This window comes from Orycteropus afer, unplaced genomic scaffold (genome assembly GCF_000298275.1).
Source record: "Orycteropus afer afer isolate SDZICR_OR568_19922 unplaced genomic scaffold, OryAfe1.0 scaffold00075, whole genome shotgun sequence".
NCBI classification, from domain to species: Eukaryota; Metazoa; Chordata; class Mammalia; order Tubulidentata; family Orycteropodidae; genus Orycteropus; species Orycteropus afer.
Window position 1 is genome coordinate 8,524,463 of NW_006921662.1, and position 10,303 is coordinate 8,534,765.

Sequence of the window (10,303 nt, forward strand, 5' to 3'; positions counted from 1 at the left end):
GGGAGGCAGTCCAGTCTCTGATACCCATTTGTGGCCCTTAGGCCTTTGGTTTAGGAGGGACAAGGAGCTTAGCCAGCTCCACTTTATAAGTGCTCATGAAAGGACGGAACCCAAACCAAAACCGTTGCCATGGAGTGCTTCTTAAAGGACCAGGCTCCCCTTGCAGGCCTAGAGGACTGTGAAAAGCAAGAAAAGATTCCCATTAGCATATCATTAAATGCCAAATTGGATGCAAGAGGATCGAAATAACAGCTAATGTTTACTGAGTTTTTCACTATATGCCAGGCTATTCTAAGTGTGCCACCTCTGTGATTTCACTTGACTGTCTCAACTATCCTACAAGATAACTAAAAAAAGGAAAAAAAGAAAAAAAAAAGAAAGAAAACAACTCAGGGCTGTCAAGTACATCACCAGAGCTCCCATCCTACAAGATAGAAACTCTTATTAACCCATTTTACAGATAAAGAAACTGAAGAAGTCGGAGGTTAAAGAATTTGTCCAAGTTCTCATTGCTAGTAAGTAGTTGATCCAGTTTGAACCCACCTTAACAGTTAAGGCAGTCCACCTTAACAGCCCAAACTTATAACCATTATACATAGGACAAGGGATTGATCTCATGTGTCCTTCTGAAGCACCTCTCCTCCTCCTCCTCCTCAAAAAAAAAAGACATTTGTACTTCCTTCATGGACAAAAATCATATAAAAATCCTTTTCTCAGTTGGGAACTTCTTCAATGTCATCACTAGTCCACTGTCTGGCATCCCTTTATCCTTGCCTCATCATCCACAGCCACTATGGCCTGATGGACTGGGTGGGGGGATCAGACAGGACTCAGGGGCTCTCATCCTGAACTCTGCTCCCTACCGGCTGATCTTGCTAGTGAAGAGCTTTGAGACCTCCCAATTAGTAGGCAATTTTGCTTTCTACCTCTGAACACCCACTCACCCCCAACCTCCAACTCCAACATTCTGGAAATATCAGTCCTGATGATGGTTGTTGGCTGGAGCTAGGAAATCTCTGATCCCAATCTGCTGGATCCTTGGCCACACCTACTCACTTTCTTCTGCGTTGCTCAAAGCCTGCTACTGGCACAGGCCACCTGATTTCCTTCTGCCCTTTTCCTTGTGAGCTTGAAATCCCCAGGCCCGGAGATGTGTGTGTGTATGTGTGTGTGTGTGTGTGTGTGTGTGTGAGAGAGAGAGAGAGAGAGAGAGAGAGAGAGAGAGGAGGAGTGACGGTGGAATCTTCTTTCCCCACTCCCACATCCCAGGAAAGAGAGGCGGTGGCAGAGTCAGGAGGGTGGGAGAATTAACGGATTTTTCTGAGCACCTACTATGTGCCAGGCATTTCCAGGGCCTCCCTTCTCCGCTGCACCCCCGGAGTTCCGAGTCCCAGCCCAGACAGCAGGTCCCTTTAGAGGATTACATAGAGGAAAGAAGGGGGTGACCTGAGCCAAAAGCGGGATGGGAAGGCTGGCGATACATTTGTCCCCTTATAAAGAAGTGCAGAACCAACAGCAGCCAGAGTGTGAGGGGAGGGGAGGTTCCGACCTGGAAGTGGTGGTGACGGATCCCTGGGTAAAGGAAAGGTTCAATTGTGCGACGGTTTCCTGCCCTGCCAGCTCGCGGCCCCAGCCCGGCCACCAAGCAGCCGCCTTCAGCCGCCTTCTGCCGCCGGCCGGGAGCAGGGGAGGCGGGGCGGGAAGGCGAAGGCAGGAAAGGGTTACGGGAATAGCTTTCCAATGACAAAGTCTGGAAAGGACCCATGCCTCCGCCCCTCTGCGGGTTAAACTGGCACAGTGCTGGGGCAGGAAAGAGAGGGCGATCCCAAGCAGAGCCTCCCCTCCTGCCACCGCCGGGCACTCCCGTCCGCCGGCCGCGGCGGAGGCCGCCGGCGTGTGCCTGGGGCAACGGGTCACTAGGCTCCGCCCCCGACCGCCCGGCCCCGGGGGAGGGCACTTTGTTCAGGATGCCGCCTCCCTCTTCATTGTAGGGCCGAGGCCGGCGGCGGTCCTAGTGCGGGCTGGAGGCCGGAGCGCGCGGCAGACGTTGAGACCCGTGCGAGCGGCCGACCGGCCCAGGGAGCCCCAGAAAAACTTTGTTACCGCGAACAGGAGCTGCCGGGCCCCGGCGCTGCTCCGGGGGATGCTCTGCGGCGGCGCGGAGCCTGAGCGCGGGAGGGCTGACGCACCGGTGAGTGGCCCGCGCGTGCTAGTTTGCCAAGGCTACGCGCGGAGGCCAAGCCAAGGGTCTGCGGCTTCTGACTTTGCGGGAGTCGTTGGCAGGTCATGGACCCAGTAGGGGCCGAGCCCCGGGGAGTAGTGAGCTTGGTGCCAGAGGGAGGCTGCAAGCGGGGCTCCGGAGAGGCGCTAGAATAACAACGGAGGTGCTAGCGGCTTCCCGGGAAGGTGTGTTCCTAGACGTCCCTGCGGGATTGTGCGTCTGGTCCCGAGGCTGTCTCCTTAGAGGCAATCCAACTCCAGCCCTTCTGAGCCTTAGTTTCCCTTCCTGTGAAATACCTGTAGTTTAAAGTGCTTTCAAGTCCTAAACTCAGAGATGCTTAATGCTGCGTTGTCGCGCGCGCGTGCACACACACACACACACACACACACACACACCCTTCTTTCCGTTTCTTTGAAGCAGTGCGTTAACTCTTCTGCCATCCCAGCCGGAGCGAACGGAACAGCTGGGGCAGGTGACCTTGTCGGCCGTTCTAGAAAATGTTCCCTGGGCCCCCAGGATGCGCTGAGAAGCGCCCTCCCGCCAGCCTCCCGGAGGGTGTCCTCTCTGGCGCCCGCCCAGTGCTTGGAGTCTGGGAGCCAGTAAGCGTTCCCGGAGGAGACGGGAGGGAAAAGAAAGGAGAGGTTGGATGACTCTGGGAACGCCCGGGCCCTTTATGGTCCCATCAAACCCGCAGAGCCGACAAAAATTGGTTTTAGAATAAAGAGTTAACCCAATCTGCAGAGGGTAGAGAAGGGAAACGAGAACGAGGACGTTAGTAGTGGTGGTGGTGGGGACGGGGAGAGCAGTGATGTGCAGGAGTGACGTCCATTCAGCAGAGAGGGTTTCTTGTCTCCTAAGCCCAACACTAAAATCAGCTGGTGACTCAATGGGACTTTGTTAAGACAGTCACAGGGCGCAGCTGGCCCTGGCTTAAGGGAAGCTCCGGATCCCCCCTTGATAACATACTGTTTATCTGGCTTCCTGTTTCAGTGATTGGGATGCCATTGGCTCTTCAAATTCAATGCTGAGAAGCTTGTGTCCACTTTCATTCTTCAAAAGTGGAGAGTTTGCCTGGGTTTTCATCTTGTAGTGTTATCTCTTGTTCCTACTACATAATACACCCTACAACTCACTTATAAGGCGCACCAGGACCTCACACAAAGAGTGCCTCCCCCATGTAAGCAGGAGGGGTCACTGCAGGAACCTTGGCTTCCTTCAGGCCAAAGATAGAATCAGGAACTCCTTCAGCATTGGTGACACCAGCCTGCTTTTGATTAGAAAGTCTGTGAAGGTTTTTTATTACTGCTTTGAATTTTGGTTGGTGTTTCTTTTTAACCTGGAAAGGGAGACGAGAGGGAATAGCCGTGGCTTCAGATTTCATCCCCTAAAATGAGTTCTATAGTGGTCCGTGCTTTCACCCTTGGTTTCTAGGGGACGTTCTCTATCAGTTTGTAGTTCAGCATCAGGGCTGTATTGCTAACTCCATGAAAGTTCAGAGAAGAAGTAATTCCTCACTTCTTTGCCTTGGTTTTCACTTCAGTGAAACGGAGCTGGAAGAGATTGCTACTGCTGGAGGACTAGAGAAGGTTTTTTTGAAATCTGTGCTCTACCTGCTATAATTTTTTTTTTTCTTGAGTCTCCCAGGTAAGAGGGAGAAGTTCCTATTCTGAACTCCAGCAATTTATCTCTACTCCCTTGGGACAGGTCTCACATTTTGCATTGTGTTTTAGACATTTGGGTATTTGTGCACATACCTTATCTCTCTGTGAGTGCCTTCCGGTCAGAAACCCTGTGTGACCTCCATAACACCCAACACACACTCCAAAACCCGAGTTCATTGCTGGTGAGTCAGTTTCGACACCTGGTGACCCCATGTATGTCAGATTAGAACTACACTCCATAGAGTATTCAATGGCTTTAATCTTAAGGAAAGGTCCCCTAAGTGGCACAATTTGTGCTCTGTTGCTAACCTAAGGGTTGGAGGTTTGAGCTCACTGAGCGCTACTGTAGAAGAAAAGACCTGGCCATCTGCTTCTGTTAAGAATACAGCCAAGAAAACCCTATGGAGCAGTTCTACTCTGTAACACATGGAGTTGCCATGAGTTGGAATTGATTTGACAGCAACTAACAACAACAGTCTTACAGGAGTAGATTGCCAGGCCTTTCTTCTGCAGAACTGCTGGGTGGATTCAAACTGCAAATCTGTCAATTCAAACTGTTTGTGCCACCCCAGGACCTTTCAGCACATACTGGGCACTTTATGAATGTTTGCTGAATTAATAAAACTGTGAAAAAATTTTAAGGGCCACCCAGAGGACTTCCATCTAACTCAGGTGCCCATTTATTTGTTCTTTGGGAGTTGTTTGATTTGCTCCTCTCCTTTTGCCCCCAAAACATGGTCTCTATAGTTAGTGGATTTGTTTCCTAGAGGTGCTATGACAAAATACCACAAACTGGGTGGCCTTAAACAACAATAATTTATTCTCTCAGAGTTCTGGAGTCTATAAGTTTGAATTTAGGCTGTTTCTGTTGGCAAGGATATGTTATCTTCAAAGGCTCTGGGAGAAGATCCTTCCTTGTCTCTATCAGCTTCTGATCAATGTTCTGCTAGGTGTTCCTTGGCTTGTGGCAGCATAATTCCAGTCTTTGCCTCTATCATCTCAAGGCATTCTTCCCTGTATGTCTCTTTCAGTGTCTTCTCTTTTTATAAGGACAATAGTCCTGCTGGATCAGGGCCTACCCTACACCAGTATGACCTCCTGTTGACTAATGACATCTGCAAAGATGCTATTTCCAAATAAGGCCACGTTCACAGGAACTGGAATTGCAAACTTTCAGGGGGATATAAACCAACCCATACATTAAGGTTGATTTCCCTACAAGTAAGTGGGCAAGTTTTAAGCATTTGGGTGTTTTCCAGAGACTGGCTTCTTTGAGGATCCCTGGTCTGGGAAAACTGAAAACAGAAATGCTGTTTTCCCTTCCTTGACTAATCCAGCTCCCTTTGAGGTCATGGGAGTCCCAGGCAATGTGTGAAGCCTCTGGTATTAACTCAGCTTTGGCCCAATGGAAAAGAGTGGCCTAGAGTAGAAGGGAGTTCCTGGGTTCGAGTGGTTAGCATGCTCCACTGCTCACCTCAATGTTAGAGGTTTGAGCCCACTCAGAGGCACCTTGGAAGAAGGACCTGACAGTCTACACAGAAATATCAGCCCCATGGAGCACAATTCTACTCTGACACACATGGGGTCACCATGAGTGAGAATCAACTCAACAGTAACTGTTTTTTTAGAGTAGAAAAGTCTCCTATCCATCTTTTAAAAATTGTCTCTTTTTTCATCTTTCCTCTTGGGATCAGTGTCACTTTCATTTTGTTTTAAAGTTCTTTCACATTTTTAAAGGGTTTGACCTTTAAGAAAAACTAGTCAAAGTCAAAAAAACCTATCTCCTCCCACTCTTTGACGACAGTAATGTAGGCCTATAGAAAGGAGGGGAGGGCCTCAGAGCTACACAGATGGGAAGCCAACACAGGTTTTCTGGCTTCCAGTCCAGGGTTTATTACCTTTCACAAATCACTCAGAATTTTTCTCCTTACGGTCAGAATTTGTGTCTCCCTAGTGTTTCATCCATAGATCTCAGCAGTTGTTAGTTAGCTACTAATAAGAGAGAAGAACAGGAACATAGCAAGGGGTAAGGAGGCCATCTCTGCGATGTAACCAACCACTAGCTCTTAGCAGCTCTGGCGCATGGAGAACCGAGAAATGTGGCAATACTTGGCACTTCATCTTTTTGGCCCCTAGTCACAAAACAATAATTAAAAACACTTTTAGTTCCTTCTTCAACTTAAAAAAAAAAAAAAAAAAGTAACCCACCAATTTTCTTGTTGAAAAACACCCTCCTCAGTAATCATTTTCCTGGGCCTATAATCTGTTCCCTCAACCTCTCGGAAGGCTGACTCAGACCTGATTTCCTCCAAGGGGGCTGGGATTTTGCTTCTCAGCTTCCTGTGACTCTTGAGATGTGAAGGGAGTCAGGATGGTTGAAATCGAGGCCACTCTGATCTGCCCATGAATATGGTTCCAGCTTCTTACTCATGTCCTGTGCAGTCTCTACTACGATCCCCATCAAATCCATTTGCTGTCCTTCATTTTAATACAAGATGCACTGATATGCATGAAAAATTAAAGGTGCTGAAGCAGTTGCTTCCACCAAGAACCATTAATAACAAGATGTTTCCACTTCAAAGGACTGTGAGATTGTTCTGATGTACAATCCTCAGATCCTCTGAAAGCTTTTTGAAATCAGATTGTTTCTTTCCTTCATTTTTCTTTTGGATTGTTCATTGCTAATGTAGAGAAACACACGGTTTTGTGTGTTGATCTTGAACTCTGCAACTTTGCCAAATTCATTTATTAGCTTTAGTAGCTTTTTTTGTGAATTCATTGGGATTTCTATATATAGGATCATGTTATCTGTGAATAGAGATAGTTTACTTCTTCCTTTCAAATTTGGATGCCTTTTGTTTCGTTCTGTTGCCTAATTAATCTGTCTCGACTTCTAGTATAGTGTTGAATAGCAGTGTTGAAAGCGGGCATCCTTGTCTTGTTCCTGATCTTAGGAAGAAAGCTTTCAATCTTTACTACTACCACCACCCCCATCTGTTTGTTTTTTTTTTTTTTTTAACCCCCTCTGGTCTCAATAGCATAGTTTCATTTGGATCTTCTTCGCTGGATATGTTCTTAGTGGGAGTATGGAGTTAGTTGTGGGTTTTTCATAAATACCCTTTATCATGTTGAGGAAGTTCCTTTCTAGTCCTAGTTTTCTGAGTGATTTGAAAGGATACTGGATTTTTGTCAAATGCTTTTTCTGTGTCAGTTGAGACAATCATGTGTTTTTTCCCTTTGTTCTATTAATGTAGTATTGATTCATTGATTCATTTTCTTATATTGAACCACCCTTGCATTCCTTCTTGGGATAAATCCCTGTGAAAGCGTCGTTTTTTTGTTTTGTTTTTTTTTTAAATTGTGCTAAGTATGTAGATGAAAAAACTTTTCTCCAGAGGAAGAAGGAGAGTCAGGAATAGGAGAAGGTGAAGGAGCAAGAATGTGTAGCTAGTTGCCTCCATGAATAACTGCCTCCTTTCACATGAGACCAGAACTGGTTGGTGCCTGGCTACCACTACTGATCTAAGATTCTGTAGAAAAATCCTGATCAAAAGTGGGAAATATGCAGAACAGAGTTTTAAATTTTTATGAACTCTAGACTTTGTGGAGCCATGAAGGCTGGATGAACCCCGAAACTTTTGATAATCTTTAAACCAATACAAAACTATCCCCTGAAGTCTTCTTGAAACTGAACAATAGTTTATCTTAACTAGTGATAAATGTCTTCCTTAAGCATTATGCTCTTTTAAGATCTATATGGGCTCCAAGTGACAACAGCAACTTGAAAGATTAGATAGGAACCGCAGGGGGCAGGGAGTTTGTGTTACTGGGTGAGGAACAGCTCAGAAAAGAGGGGTGAGAATGGTTGCACAACTTGAAGAATGTGATCAATGTCACTAAATTTACGTGTAGAAACTGTTGGATTGGTATATGCTTTGCTGTGTATATTCTCAACAACAAATTAAATACAACTTAAAAAACATTGATCATTTCTACAGTGTTCACATGTATAATAATTTCATGACATTATTTACATTCATATTATTCTACCATTACCAAGAATTGTTCTCCATTTTTTTCATCATCACTAACAGAAGTTCAGTGTCTCCTTTGCATTTTGCCTTCTTTTCTCCCTTCCTCCAACCTAGCCCTGGTCTCTGAAAACTTTTTTAAAACTAGAAAAGTCAGGGCTTTGAGGTTAAAGGGTAACAGGGCCTCATCTCTCTGACTCTAATTACCTCCAACCAGAACATTCAAGAAGATTTTGATTAGGGTCTTCCTGAATTCCAAACAATCTCTCAATACTACTCCCACCTCAGAGAGGTTTGCCTGGCCCAGATACAGAAATGAACTAATTCTAGGTCATCATGAGGCCCAGAGACTACCAAGATCAACCCCAGCCTGAGCTTCATTTCCTCTAGCTCAGTGGTTCCCAATGTTATGTTTTGTGCCGTTGAGTCAGCCCTGACTCATAGCGACCCCTCCTTGGGTTTCTGAGGCAGTATCACTACGGAAGTAGGATTGCCCAACCTTCCTTCCGAGGAGTGGCTGGTGGGTTTGAACCACCAGCCTTCTGGTTAGCAGTCAAGTGCCTTAGCCACTACGCTACCAGAGCTCCCAATAGTGGCCACATATTAGAGTCACCTGGGGAGCATTTAAAAATAACTGATTCCTGGGCCCTTCCCCAGAGATGCAGCTTCACTGGGTTTGGAAGGGGGCCCCCAATATCTATTGTCTTTAAAAACTCCATGTGGTGGTTATGTTTTTGTGTCAACTTGGCTGGGCCTGGTTGAGTAGCTGGGTAGCTGGGTGTACTATTCCCCTTGATGAGACTGGTAATCAACTCCATGGTGGAATCTACTATGAGCAGCTGAGTAGCTGTCTTTGGGTGTGTGGTCTGCTTCCTGTATATAAGGAGAAGCTTTGAGAATGGTCTCTAGGCTATGGCACGCTTGGACCCTGTATGTAGCTGTGTTGTTTTTCAGCAGCCTGCCATGCTCTGCTCACCTTGAGACTTACAATGGACTTAAGTTAATGGCCTGCCGTGTGGTTTGGTAATATCGGGACTGTGCCTTTTTACTTGTCAACCTTGGGGCTTCTCAGCCTCAGCAGCCAGCAGCTGTCTGAGTGAAGAAACGCCTCTAGCTCCAGTGGACTGGGAACAGGAGGCAGAGCTGGACCCCAAGGTTGAGGGGCTTTCACCCAGCCCCTCGAGCCTGGCACTTTTTGAACTTGGACTCAAAGCCTCCAAATTGTAAGCATAAACTCTTGTTTGTTAAGGCCATCCCATTTGTGGTATATTTCTTGTCAGAGCGGCACTAGGTAACCAGAACCCTCTATAAGTGATTCTGATGCACAGCGAGGATTAGAACTACTCCAGGCTAGAGCTGATTGACTCCCTGAACCCTTGACTGGTCACAGCTTTCTGTGACGCAATTCCTTTCCCATCTGGACAGTCATACTGACCCACTTTACATCCCTTTCCTGATTCTAAAATCCATTTGCAAATGGTAAATGACAACTTCCATAGAATTGAACTTTCTAAGTTGGAAAAAACCTTAACTGTCACTTAGCCGTGTATCTGTACCCCACCAATACATCAAGTCCCTAAAATATCCCCACCAGGTTGAACACTTCTGTTGCTGGGGAACTCCCAACAGCAGTATCATTCATCTCATTCCATATTTGTTGAAATAATTTCATTCCTTATTTGGACAGATCTGTCTTCCAGAGTTCCTCCTTACATTAATCTGACATGAATGTGGCTTCCACTCGTCAGTGAAAGATTGGGCTTCCTCAAAATGCATACCTACATAAAGTGGGAGATATTAAAAGTAAACCATGCAGAGTAAGTGTAATTGCCCTGCAAAGTGACAGCCCCCATTTAGTATTTGGAAGCAGCTACCATAAGGAGCTCTGGTAACATAGTGCCTAAGGCACTTGACTGCTCACCAGAAGGCTGGCGGTTCAAACCCACCAGCCACTCCTCGGAAGGAAGGTTGGGCAATCCTACTTCCGTAGTGATACTGCCTCGGAAACCCAAGGAGGGGTCGCTATGAGTTGGGGCCAACTCGACGGCAAACAACAACAACAACAACACCACCATATGCTAACCAACAGGTCAGTGGTTCAAACCTACCAGCTGCTCTGTGGAAGAAAGATGAGGCAGTCTGTTTCATAAAGATTTATAGTCTTAGAAACCCAGTGGGGGTTACTGTGAGCCAGAATCGACTCAATGGCAGTGAGTTTGGTTTGGAGTTTGGACCATAGCCTGTTCTCCATGGCCCCCCACTCCCATCTCCACCCCCCATCTCAACAGTACTATTTCCTTCGGATCTTCTTCATTAGATGTGTTCTCAGGTCTTTTCTGGGAAGATGTGTAATGGAACAGCAAGAATTTAGATCATGAAATGGGCCAGGC

General features: G+C 46.5%; 1 pseudogene; it reads left to right on the plus strand.

The window, feature by feature from the left end:
* The window catches only part of LOC103197291, a 57,934-nt pseudogene extending 55,558 nt beyond the window's left edge, over nt 1-2,376 (plus strand).
* The last annotated feature ends 7,927 nt before the right edge of the window (nt 2,377-10,303 follow it).